The sequence below is a fragment of the Physeter macrocephalus genome, chromosome 13 (genome assembly GCF_002837175.3).
Source record: "Physeter macrocephalus isolate SW-GA chromosome 13, ASM283717v5, whole genome shotgun sequence".
NCBI classification, from domain to species: Eukaryota; Metazoa; Chordata; class Mammalia; order Artiodactyla; family Physeteridae; genus Physeter; species Physeter macrocephalus.
In genome coordinates, this window is record NC_041226.1 from 5475281 (window position 1) to 5489543 (window position 14263).

Below are 14263 nucleotides of genomic sequence, written 5' to 3' on the forward strand. Positions count from 1 at the left end.
ATGCCTGTATTTCAATCTTCCATATGAGAAGTATTGGTGGTTGTTCATCAGGACAAAACAGCAAAGATGCTTTCATTTTCATTTTTTAGGAAAAGTTTTCCATTTTGTTAAGTTCTAAAACTATGTATATATATAATGAATTTAAAAATATGTATGTGTTTCAAAACTATAAATATTTATATATATATATAAAACCAGCTCATGTAAAACTATTAGAAACACACTAGGAACACAATAAAATTTTGGCAAAAGATAAAATAGTCACAGAAAATACAAACATCCAATGAATATACCAAAAAAACATCTAAAAAACAGACAAAAATGCAAATTAAAATGATTTTTTTCACCTTTTAAATTAGCAGGGTTTTTTTTTTTAAGTAATTCTGCTGACAAGTATGGTGATACAAATACTCTCAAAAAACAATTAGCAAATTAGAGAAATGCAAATCAAAACTACAATGAGGTACCACCTAATACCGGTCACAATGGCCATCATCAAAAAGTCTACAAATAATAAATGCTGGAGAAGGTGTGGAGAAAAGGGAACCCTCCTACAACTGTTGGTGGGAATGTAAATTAGTGCAGTGACTATGGAAAACAGTATGGAGGGTCCTCAAAAAATGAAAAACAGAGTTGCCCTATGATCCAGCAATCCCACTCCTGGGCATACATCCAGACAAAACTATAATTCGAAAAGACACATGCACCCTTATGTTCATAGCAGCACTATTCACAATAGCCAAGACATGGAAACAACCTAAATGTCCATTGACAGATGAATGGATAAAGAAGATGTGGTACATATAAACAATGGAATACTACTCAGCCATAAAAAGAATGAAATAATGCCATTTGCAGCAACATGGATGGATCTAGAGATGATCATACTAAGTGAATTAAGTCAGAAAGAGAAAGACAAATACCATATGATATCACTTCTATGTGTAATCTAACATATGACACAAATGAACTCATCTACGAAACAGACTCACAGACATGGAGAACAGACTTGGTGGTTGCCAAGAAGGAGGGGAGGTGGGGGAGGGATGGATTGGGAGTTAGGGATTAGCAGACACAAATTAATATATAGAGAATGGATAAACAACAAGGTCATACTGTATAGCACAGGGAGCTATATTCAATATCCTGTGATAAACCACAATGGAAAAGAATATGAAAAAGAATATATATATAAAACTGAAACACTGCTGTACAGCAGAAATTAACACAACACTGTAAATCATCTATACTTCAATAAAATAAATTAATAATAAAAAACAATTGGCAAAATTATTAGAGAAATGCAAATCAAAACTACAATGAGGTATCACCTCACACTGGTCAGAATGGCCATCATCAAAAAGTCTACAAATAATAAATGCTGGAGAGGGTGTGGAGAATAGGGAACCCTCCTACACTGTTGGTGGGAATGTAAATTGGTGCACCCACGGTCTGGAGGTTCCTTTAAAAACTAAAAATAGATTTACCATATGATCTAGCAATCCCACTCCTGGGCATATATCTGAAAAGACGAAAACTCTAATTCGAAAAGATACATGCACCCCCAAATTGGGGTGGTCACATGAGCCAGGCTGTGCCAGTCAAACAGACTACTTCAACTCTGAAGCCAAAAAAAGATTCATCCAAGCAGGGGACCTGACCAAAGAAGGTGCAGACTAGGCTAATAGATTCTGAACAGAAACCTACAGAGAGAGGGCAGGTGGAGCTGAAGTCATTGGATGGTCCTGTGTTCCTGCTTCCAAGCTCCCCAAAGAACCCTCATCCTGTCTTTCTCAAAGTCTGGCTCTGAAGCTGTTTGCCACTGTCCTTCAAAAAAATTCCCTTTGACTTTAATTCACTGTGTAAGTTTCTACTGCTTGCAACCAAAGAACCTTAGCTAATACAACTACGCAAGTGTTAAAATAAAAGAATAAGAAGCTCCTAGATAGATTAAGTGAAAAATAGAAAAATACAGAACGGTGTGTAGTATGTTATAGTTTGTGTAAGAAAATGGAACATCATTACATAGGCATAGAATATCTTTGGACATGACCATACTCAAGAAACTGTAAGCCGAGTGGGGGGACTGGAGTAGAAGGCAGGCCTCCTTTTTAACTGTACCTTTTTGAAATTCAAACCATGTACACTGTTTTGAAAATTATTTTAAATAAAGGAATTAAATAGATATATGTGCATCGTTATGGAAATGACAAAATGTTATGTGAAAAAAGCAAGCTGCAGCACTTTAAGCAAAATATGATCCCATTTGTGTGTTACTCTTGAGAGAGAGAGACAGTGTGTGTGTGTGTGTGTGTGTGTGTGTGTGTGTGTGTGTGTGTGTGTTAGTTTATGTACCTAGAAAACCATCTGGAACTATACCTATCAAACTGACAGCAGTAAACATCATATTCAATGGAGAAAAATGGAAACCTTTTCCTCTAAGATCAGGAACAAGACAAGAATGCCCACTATCACCATTCTTATTCAATATAGTACTTGAAGTCCTAGCTAGAGCAAATAAGCAAGACAAAGCAATAAAATGAAACCAAATTGGAAAGGGAGAAGTAAAACTGTTGCTATTTGCAGATGATATTATTCTGTATATAGAAAATCCCAAAGGCTCAACCAAAAAACTGTTGAAACTAATAAAAAAATTTTGGATAAGTTGCAGGATACAGAGACAACATACAGAAATTAGAGCGTATTTCTATATACTCAGGATGAAACATCTGAAAAAGAAATAAAGAAAACTATCCCACTTACAATAGCATGAAAAATAATAAAATACTTAAGAATAAATTTAATCAAGGAAGCGAAAGATCTGTACATTAAAAAGTACAAGACGTCGGTGAAAGAAATTGAAGAAAACAAATGGAAAGACATCCTGTGTTTATGGATATTGTTATGGAGTTGATATTGTTAAAATGTCCATACTAACCTTAGCCATCTATGGGTTCAATACCACCAAAATACCAACGGAATTCTTTACAGGAAAAAAAAATCCTAAAATTTATATGGAACCACAAAAAACCCTAAATAGCAAAGGAGTCCTAAGGGAAAAGAACAAAGCTATAGGTATCACACCTACTAGTTTCAAACTATACGGTAAAGCTACAGTAATCAAAACAGTATGGTAGCGGCACAAAATAGACACATAGATCAATGGAACAGAATAGAAAGCCTAGAATTGAACCCCTGCTCATAGCCAACTAATAGTTGACAAGGGAGCCAAGAGGGGAAAGGAGAGTCTCTTCAACAAATGGTGTTGGAAAAACTGGATAGACATATGCAGAGTGATGACACTGGACCCCTACCACTCACAAAAATGAACTTGAACTGGATCAAAGACTATAAGACCATAAGACATAAGACCTGATATTATAAAACTCCTACATGAAAAGATGCTCAACATCACTAAGCATCAGGGAAATGCAAATCCAAACTACAATGAAATATTACTTCACACCTGTAAGAATGGCTATCATCAAGAATACAAGAGATGGGGGCTTCCCTGGTGGCGCAGTGGTTGCGCGTCCGCCTGCCGATGCAGGGGAACCGGGTTCGCGCCCCGGTCTGGGAGGATCCCACATGCCGCGGAGCGGCTGGGCCCGTGGGCCATGGCCGCTGGGCCTGCGCGTCTGGAGCCTGTGCTCCGCACCGGGAGAGGCCGCAGCAGAGGGAGGCCCCCATACCACAAAAAAAAAAAAAAAAAAAAAAAATACAAGAGATGGGCTACCCTAGTGGCGCAGTGATTAAGAATCTGCCTGCCAGTGCAGAGGACACGGGTTCGAGCCCTGGTCTGGGAAGATCCTACATGCCGCGGAGCAACTAAGCCCATGTGCCACAACTACTGAGCCTGTGCTCTAGAGCCCATGAGCCACAACTACTGAGCCCACGTGCCACAACTACTGAAGCCCGCATGCCTAGAGCCAGTGCTCCGCAACAAGAGAAGCCACCACAATGAGAAGCCCATGCACCGCAATGAAGAGTGGTCCCCTCTGACCGCAACTAGAGAAAGCCTGCTCACAGCAACGAAGACCCAATGCAGCAATAAATAAATAAATACATACATAGACAGATAGACAGATAGAATAGAAGAGACAACAGATGCTGGTTTCCAAGCAATTTAACTGCACTCTAGAACAAAGTTTAAGAATGATTACAGGACTACAAAATAAATAGCCCCACCAGGCAAAATTCACAATGTCTGGTACCCAATCAAAAATTAGCAGACATACAAAGAAGCAGAAAAATATAAGCCATCATTAGGAGAAAAATAAATCACCAGAAAATGATTCAGAGATTCTATCAGAGATGACAGAATAGCTGAAGACAATAAATATTATTTCATATGTTTATGAAGCTAGAGAAAAGATTGAACATGTTAAGCAGAGGCATAGAAGATATAAAAAAAGACCCAAATCAAGTAGAGATGGAACTATAATGTCTGAGATGAAAAATATATCAGATGAGATTAGTGGCAGATTAGACACTGTAAAAGAAAATATCAATGAACTTTAAGACATAGCAATAGAAACTGTTCAAAATGAACTACGACAGGAAATATGATTTTTTAAAAAAGGAACAAAGCATCATTGAGCTCTGAGACAAATTGAAGTGACCAAATATACTTGTAATCGGAATTCTTGAAGACAGTGATGGATACAGAAAAATATTTGTAGAAATAATGACCATAAGTTTTCCAGATGTAATGGAAAGTATAAATGCATGGACATAAGAAACTCAATGAGTTTCAAACATTAAAAAAAATGAAGAAAACCACACTAAAGCACATCAAAATCACATTGCTTTAAACAGACAGAGAAACTGTATTAAAGGCAGCCAAAGAAAAGAGACAGTACATTCAGAGAAACAAAGATAAGATTCAAATCAGATCTCAACAATGGAAGCTACAAGACAGTGAAAAATTATATTCAAAATACAGAAAGAAGAAAACAATCATCAGCCTAGAATTTTTTACCCAGTTAAAATCTTTCAAAAACGAAAGATCCTTGCCCACATCCTCATCATCACTGTCAGGGAACCACCCACCATGCCCCCTCCTTGCACACTGGGCTCAGAGACTTTTCCTGGAGGAAGAAGCAGGACATAAAATAGATACCTCCTAATCTCTTCCCAAAGAACCTGACTTTGTTTGCGACAGAACATGGAGAAGTTCAAGCCTAATGATGCACTCAAAAACAGTGGAGATTGTGGTGAAAGATAATTGAGAGGATACTGGTAGATTTGTTGAAGATACAGGCTAAATTGAAGACTGCTAGTTTGCAGGAGAGAATTGGGGGGGAGAGGAAGCTGGGAGTAGCTCTCCTAGGATAATAACAAATATCAAAAACTGACTTCAGGAACTTTTCCTTCAAAGAAGCTAGAGTTTGATTGGTTTAGTCTCTGGAACAATTGATGCCGCAGGGCATTGTTGAAGACAATAGAGCAATTATCCCACAATTTGTGGCATTTAACAGCAGCGTATGATGGGGGAAAAGAGAGCTAAAAAGAGCCCTGCCAAAGCACTGCCATCCAAGGTGGCTGTGGGCAAACTCAAGGCTGCACACCCTTGGTTGAGAAGAAACACCAAAGGCTTAACACTGTGTGTGTGTGTAAAATAGACATCACTGAAATAAAAGCTAGTCACTAAACAAGTAATCAAGCAAATGGTGGTGGTTGCGGGGGGACCAGAACCCAGAATTGCTATTATAAATTATCTAAAATGTCCAATTTCCAACAAAATGTAAGAGATATACAATGAAATAGGAAAATACGGCTCATACACTGGGGGAAAAAAGCAACAGAAATTGCCTGTGAGAGTGACCAGATGTTGGATTAACAGATGAAGACTTCAAAGTAGTTATAAGTATATTCAAAGAACTAGTGGAAACCATGATTTACAAAATAAAGGAAGGTATGCTGATAATGTTACATCAAATAGCTAGTATCAATAAAGAGATATAAAATTTTTAAAAGAACCAAATAAAAATTCTGGAGTTGAAAAGTATAATTGAAATGAAAAATTAACTAGAGAACTTCTTGCCCAACTTCTTGCAGAAAAAAGAATTAACAAACTTGAAGATAGGTTGATAGAGATTATGCAATCCAAAGAACAAAGAGAAAAAAGAAGAATGAAGAAAAATGAACAGAGCCTCAGGAAATGTGGAATACCATTAAGTACACCAACATACATGTAATAGAAGTACCAGAAGAGAAGAGGGAGAAAGAAAAAATATATAAAGAAATAATGGTTGAAAACATTCCTAATTTATTGAAAAAACACTAATCTATACATCCAGGAAGCGCAACAAATTCCACAAAGAGATCCACAAATAGACATATACAGTAAAAGAGCTGAAAGCCAAATACAAGGAAAAAATCTTGAATGTGACCAAAAAAAAAAACCAAACAAACAAAAAAAACTCACCACTTGTAAGAAATCCAATAAGATTAGCAATTTACTTCTTATCAGAAACAGTGGAGGCCAGAAAGCAGTGGGATAACATATTCAAAGTGCAAAGAAAAAAAAAACTGTCAATCAAGAATCTGATATCCAGCAAAGCTATCTTTAAAAAATGAAGACAAAACAAAGACATTATGGGATTTAAAAAATGAGAGAGTTTGTTTCTAGCACACACACCTTAATTTTTTCAGGCTAAAAGAAGTGACCCCAGAGGGTAATTTGAATTCACATGAAAAAACCCAGAGCACTGGTAAAGGCAACAATGTAATTATAAAATACAGTAAAAATACATCTTTATTCTCCTTTCTCCTCTTAAATTATTTGAAAAGCAAGTGCATAAAACCATATGTATACAGTGATTGTTGGTCTTGTAACATATAGAAACGTAATGATTTTGCCAATAACAATGTAGAGGAGGTGAGTGGGCACAAAGCTATATGGAACTAAAACAACTCCAGACAGTAACCTGAATTCTTAAGAACAAATCAAGAGAACCTAAAATGACACGTACGAAGGTTAATACAACAAAAGCTATGCATATATTCTTAGTTGACACCAGTGCCACTTACTCAGATCTGATCACCAGATCAGGCAAAGTGGGTCCCAAGAGTTGTAAAATTATGGGGTATCAGGGAAGGCCCAAGAACGGGCATTCTTAGAGCCACTAGAGTGTAAACTGGACCAACACACGCTCACCCATTCCTTCCAGTATGTCCCCGAATGTCCTGTACCCCTGCTGGGAAGAGATATCTAACATAAATTGGGGGCTGCTGTCCACCTAACGGGAGACAAACTGGAGGTTGGTGTCCCTGTAGACAAAAGGCACAAGGGGATGATGTTAACGCCTGAGGACAAACCTCCCTGGACAGAGTAAATCCTGAGGTCTGGGCCCAGGGACCGGTGGGACGAACTGTAGGAGCCAGTCCCGTGACAGGGCATCTAAAACCCGGACATAGGGTTTCCCTGCTGGCGCAGCGGTTGGGAGTCCGCCTGCCGATGCAGGGGACGCGGGTTCGCGCCCCGGTCCGGGAGGATCCCACATGCCGCGGAGCGGCTGGGCCCGTGAGCCATGGCCGCTGAGCCTGCGCGTCCGGAGCCTGTGCTCCGCGACGGGAGAGGCCGCGAGAGTGAGAGGCCCGCGTACCGCAAAAAAAAAAAAAAACAAAAAACAAAAAACCAGACATACATGGCCCAATAGAAAACAGTACCCTCTCCAGCAGGAGGCCTTGTTGGGCACTGCCCCCGTGATACAGGACCTAACTGACCAGGGCATTATTAGTTGATCCAGTCAGCCTGTAATACCCCACTCTCCCCATAAAGAAACCCAGTGGGGAATACCGGATGGTACAGGACCTCAGGGCAGTAATGAAGCCTCTGAGGATGCACGTCCAGTGGTCCCTAAACCCTACACCCTGCTGGCTACTCTGTGTCCACCAGGACCTAATATTCTGTATTAGATTTGAAAGACACCTTCTTCTGTATTCCATTAGCCCCAAAGCCACAAGGAATTTTTGCTTTTGAGCGGCAGGGCCCAAACACGCAACAAAAACAATACTTCTGGACAGTCGTGCCCCAAGAACTCAAAACTTCCCCCAGCATCTTTGGGGATACAGCTAAAGGCCTAAAAGATCACATCTGGAGGGGAGAACCCACCATTCTGATCACCAGGCCTACTAAGGAGGCCTCTGAAAAAATACTGTAACCACCCTGAGCCACCTAGCCAATAAAGGGGATATAAAGTGTCCAAGAAAAGGGCTCAAATTTCACAAGCTAGAGTCACCTACCTGGGCTTCATTCTCACAGAAGGTCAGGGAAGCCTACCCCAGGAAAGGGAAGAAGCGTTTGCAGCCTCGTCCCTCCTAGAACTAGAGGACAGCTTAGGGGTTTCCCGGTGGGGGGGCTGGGTTTTGCTGCATCTGGATCCCTAGCCATAGTCTAATAGCTGGGCCTCTACATGAAATGCTGAAAGGGAAGGATGATGATCCTTTTGAATGGAATGAAGAATAGGAAGAGGCATTTCAAGAAATACAAAAGCAATTACTTCAGGCCCCTGTCCTGACCCTCCCAGATTTAGCTACTTCAACAGAGATCTAGGAAGCCTTGGAGGGCTAGTTAATGAACACGGGCAGTACTTCTTTCCCCAACTGCAGCTTGTCAAGCCATTAGGGAGGCTCATCAAAGAACTCACTACAGGAGGGAAGCCCTATATAATTGGTTAGTTGGGGTCATGGTAACTCCTGGCATGAAAAGTATCATCAGTTGGATAGTTGAGACAGGCCCTATCTGCACAATGAACAACCCTAACACCTGATCCCCCCGACCAAAGCCCCCAGATAAGGACCATTCAGACCAGAGGGACATATCCTGGAGAAGACTGGCGCATTGATTTCACTGTCATGCTGAGGGCAGCTGGCAACTTCAGGTGTCTCTTGGTGCTAGTAAACACATTTTCTGGGTTAGACAGAAGCATTCCCTGCCAGAACTGAAGAGAAATAATCCCCAGGTCTGGGCTCCCAGGATTCGTACAACACGATAATGTCTCAAGTGCCCTGGGCATAAAATAGACCCTGCATGCAGCCTGGAGACCCCAATCAATGGAGGAAATAGATCCAATCAGACCTTCAAACGGGCCTTAGCCAAGCTATGTCAGGGAACTCCGACTGCCCTGCACCACATGCGGTTGGCCCCAAGGGATAAGTTAAGTGCCCTTGAATTCCTGTATGGCAGACCCATTCCCCAAGCTGAAGAGAAGGGACACCTTAGCCCCCCTAAAATGGAACAGCCCAAGTGTGCCCTCCAGGCAGGAGAAACCGGGAAAGCTCTCACGGAATATGGCGACCAGGTGCTGCCTGCACCCACTGACCCGGCCCCCAACCCCTTCCAGCCAGGAGCCTGAGTGCATCTAAAAACCTGGAAAACTGGCAGCCTGCCACCCCAGCTCACCCCTAAGTGGAACGGACCCTGCTTGGTGACCCTCACCCCCTGCTCTGCCCAGAAGTAGCAGGGGACACTGCACTCGAGGGAAGAGGCCCCCGAGACCCAAACTCTGGAGAGAAAACCTGGGGCCACAGCCCCCTTGACTACTCGTGCGAACCACTCTCTGACCTGCAGCTTCTCTCCTGAAAAACAACCAAAGTTCGACCACGTACACTCAGGCCCGGCAGTGAGCCTCTGCATCGGGACCAAAGACCTGGAGCCCTGCCTTGTCAGGAAAATTTGACAGGTGACCATTATTCTCTTGCTGATATTTGGGCACGTATCTTAAACTCTCCGGGGTCCTCTGTCTCCAAGAGGTTAGACAAATGGGGATCGCTCAGGGAGATGATCAGGGCCGAAGCCTGGGGCCACCAAAGAGACCTCACGGTGGCTGCAGGACCATGCCCACACTCAGCAGGAAGCAGTTACAGAAGATGCACCCGAGACCCTCAGTGCCCTCAACAATGAGGAGCAGGACAAAAGGCGGAGGAGGGATTCGTCACCAGCAAAGCCCATTCACAACTCCCGGAAAATAAAAATAGAATCTGGGTAATAAAATAAAGACTAACCTTTTTTTTTCTTTTCCTTTGTGCTGAGTCTAGTCGCACCGACTCACATGCGGAGGCCTCGCACCAGGCACTTCAGACCGTAGTTCCTCCAGAGAAAGGGCTGCAGGACGCTCAGCTCAGGGACCGCGTGCAGAGACGCCGCGCCCGGCTCTGGATCTGGGGCGTGACGGCTGGGCTGCGCCTGCGCTGCATAACCCCGCCCCCTCCCTACTGCGAGAACCCTATAAAGCAGCCCCGCCCACATTCTATCAGGAGAGCGTGTGCTCCAGAGCGGGAGCTCGCACCTCTCCGTTCTTTGATCAGGGAGTAAAGCTTTCCTTTGCTCCTGAACCCAACTCAGTCTCATTCTATTGGCACAGTGACACCAGGCAGGAGGACCCTTGCTGGGGCCCGACTTGAAAGGGTCAGTAACGCTTGCACTTCTATTCCTACCTGGCAGTAGTGAGGAAGCCCCCTCCTTCCAGTTCTGGGGTGGTATGAGATGAAGACAGCTAACACATAAGACTTAAATAACTACGAAAACCTCATAATATAATACCACAAATTTCCAGGTTGCAATAATAAATTGCTCATTATATCAAGAACCAGGAAGATCTCAAACTGAATGAAAAAGACAATCCATAGGTATCAACATCAAGATAACATAGGCGTTAGAATTCTTACAAAGATTGAAAGCAAACATAAAAATGCCTCAAGATGGGCTTCCCTGGTGGCGCAGTGGTTGCGCGTCCGCCTGCCGATGCAGGGGAACCGAGTTCGTGCCCCCGTCTGGGAGGATCCCACGTGCCGCGGAGCGGCTGGGCCCGTGAGCCGTGGCCGCTGAGCCTGCGCGTCCGGAGCCTGTGCCCCGCAACGGGAGAGGCCACAGCAGTGGGAGGCCCACATACCACAAAAAAAAAAAAAAAAAAAAAAAAAAAATGCCTCAAGAATTCTAAGCACTCTCAAAATGAATAAAAAAATAGAGAACATCTCAGCAAAGAAATAGAAGGTCAAAATAAGAACCAAATAGAAATTACAATAACCAAATTAAAAAAACTCAAGGACTCTACAGAGCGGAGGAGCCAGAGGAAAGAATCAGTGAGCTGGAAGATAGAACAATACAAATTACCCAAACTGAACAACAGGGAGAATTCTGAGGTAAAGAAATGAATCACCAACATATTGCTGGTGGGAATGAAAAATGATCTGGCATTAAAAAAAAAAACAACTACATGCAGCTACCATATAACCCAGTGATTGCACTTCTAGGCATTATCCCAGAGAAATGAAAACTTATGTTCTCATAAACACCTGTACAAAGATATTTATAGCAGCTTTCTTCGTAATAACCAACAAGAGGACCAGATGTCCAGTGAGCGAGGGTTAAACAAAATGTGGTGCATCCATACCACGCGACACTACCCAGCAGTGAAAAGGAACAAACCACAGACACACACACAACAACCTGCTTCAATCTCCAGGGAATTATGCTGAATGGAAAATCCAGTCCTAAAAGGTTGCATATTATATTATTCCACTTATGTAACATTCTTGAAATGACAGAAATGGAGAACAGATTAGTGGTTGCCAGAGACTTTAAGGAAAGAGTGAGAATGAAAAGGATAAAAGAGCGGCATGAGACAGCGTTGTGGTGATGGAAATGTTCTGTGTCTTCACTGTATCAACGCCAATGTCCTAGTGGTGATATTGTCCTAGAGTTTTGCAAGATGTTACCATTGGGAGAAACTGGGTAAAGGGGACATGGAACCTCTCTGTACGATATCTTACAACTGCATATGAATCTAGAATTACCCCAAAATGAAAAATGTAAATCCATTTGTAAAAAAAGACAAATCACAGACTAGGAGAGGTTATTTGAAACAAAACCAAGAAAGGATTTGTTTTCAGAATTTATAAGGAATATGTAAAAATCAATAAGAAAAAGACATAAGTAGTAAAAAAAGAAAAATGAAGACAATTGTTTAAGTGTAATGTGGAAATAAATATGGCATAATGTTAAAGTTTGATAATGCTGGGTGGTGGGTCTGTGGATGTTCCTTACACGGCCCATTTCCTCTGTTTGAAATAGTCTATGTGTGATATAAATGACAATAGGTCACCACTTCTTTATGACTTGTTTCAGAGCAGTCACAGAGGAGGGATGCTTGAAATATCTCAAAAAAGTGGTGCAGTACAAAGTTTTCCAATTTCTGTTGATGGAAATTTTGGTAAACTGATCTTGTTAAGATGTTGAGTCATTTGGGTCATGGGAAAAGCTGAAAAGATCTCTGATCCACTTGTCCATTTCCAGGAACCAGAGGACTTTTTCAGTGAAAAGGATGCCACATAGTCTTTATTTTATCACATATACTCTAACTTTTATTTTCTGTAAATGAATAATACCTCAAGTAACTAATCATTTCCATAGTTAACTCTTTTCAAGCACCTCCTAAGTTTTATTTTCATCGTAATAATCTTGTAACTTTCAATAAAAACACTTATACTTTTCCTTAAATAGTGATGTATAAGTTTCCTTGAGGATAAATAGGTATAAATCTGTATCACTGAAACAAAAAATGAATATGTACTATTATTACCAAAATAATACTCTTCATAAAAATCTCATTGAGGTTTTTACCTTTTGCTTAATGTTTTTTTCCCCTTCGGTGAAGAAAAATCACAATTCAACAGTGAATTTAAAAACTGATAAGCACTTTTATATACCTGCATGCTACACTTTCATATACCTGCATAAAAATAAGTCTTCAAAGTTACTTACAATTTTATTGCAAACTTGTACGAAAAGGCAAGTATTCAAACTACTTATATTTTTACTTATAATATTAATATGAGGTGCCTAAATGTAGCTTCCTTTATATATTTATTGTTTGAGGTATGCTGAACGTCTCATGACTATGAATTTATTTATTTCCACAGATTTGGAAAGTTTTTTCTCATTGTTTCTTCAAATATTTCTCGTGCTTCATTCTCTTTGTTCTCTCCTTTGGAGATTCCAGGTCCACGTATGTCAGACTTTTTTGTTTTGGGCCATAGTCTCTGAAGTTCTGATAACATTTTTTTATGAGGGGGGAGGGGCTCCTTTTCAGATTGAATGATTTTTTTGTTGCTGTGGTTCACTCTTCAGAGCCTTTACATAGTTGATATTTTTAGCTTTATTGAGATATCACTGATATATGTTAAACTGCATATGTTTTAAAGTATAACTTGATATGCTTTGGCATATATTTACACCAGTAAAACTTACAGCCATCATCAAGATAATGAACCTATCTATCACAATCAGAGTATTCTCATGCCCCTTTTAATCCATCATCCTACCCTCTTCCACACCCTCTGTCCACAGGCACCACTGATACCGTTTCTACAACTATAGATTAATTTGCATTTTCTAGAATAAGGTTGACTATGTGTTCTTCCAAACTGAGAGGTACCCAAAACTTGGGGCCTGTACAGATAGTGTTATCACAGGAAGAATGTCAAGATGATTTCCTCAGCTGCACTGACCTGGAGCTGCCTCTTGACAGCCCAGCATGAGGGACATCTCAGGGAAAAAGGAGAAGAGAGCCAACAGGGGATTGGCAAGATGGGAGAGAGATGTTGGGGGTGGTTTTGTGCAGGATCACCTTAGCTAAGCTGGAGCTGAGTTTCCCAGAATTCCCTCCCTGTATGGTTCCAGGTGAAGGGTGGCTGCAGGAAAACTTGTGCCTAACTTGAAAGGGGGAAGTGAAGCAGCAACCTCGAAGCCCAGGATCGGGGCAAAGGTACAGATGCTGCCACAGCGTCTGCCCGTGGCCGCTGACGTGCCGGCCTCCTTCTCTGTGTGGGGCAGCGGCTGGGCCCACAGCTCCCACAGCTCCTCTGAGCTCCGCACCAGGTCCAGGTGCAGCTCAGTAAGGAGAGGGCCGGCTTCTTCTGGAGGTAGCCCAGGCCCTGCAGGGGAGGGACCAGCAGCACAGGTTCCAGTTTGTCTTCGCGGGTTCTGCTTGGTTCTTGCAGGTCTGGCTTGTCTTGCTCTGTCCTGTCTCACGTCTGGGTTCTTCCCGGACGGCCAGCCCTGCTGACCTACAGCAAGGTTATGCCCACCACCGGACAACAGAGGCAAGCTTCCCATGGACACTTCACCAGCTCTCACAGCTGTAAAAAGCCCAATGCCCACAAAAGTCCTCTATTATGTATCACTTGTCACGGCTCTGCTTCCTGAAATGAACCCTGAGCGGTACAGCTTGGCCTGCGGCAATGACCCTGTCTGATT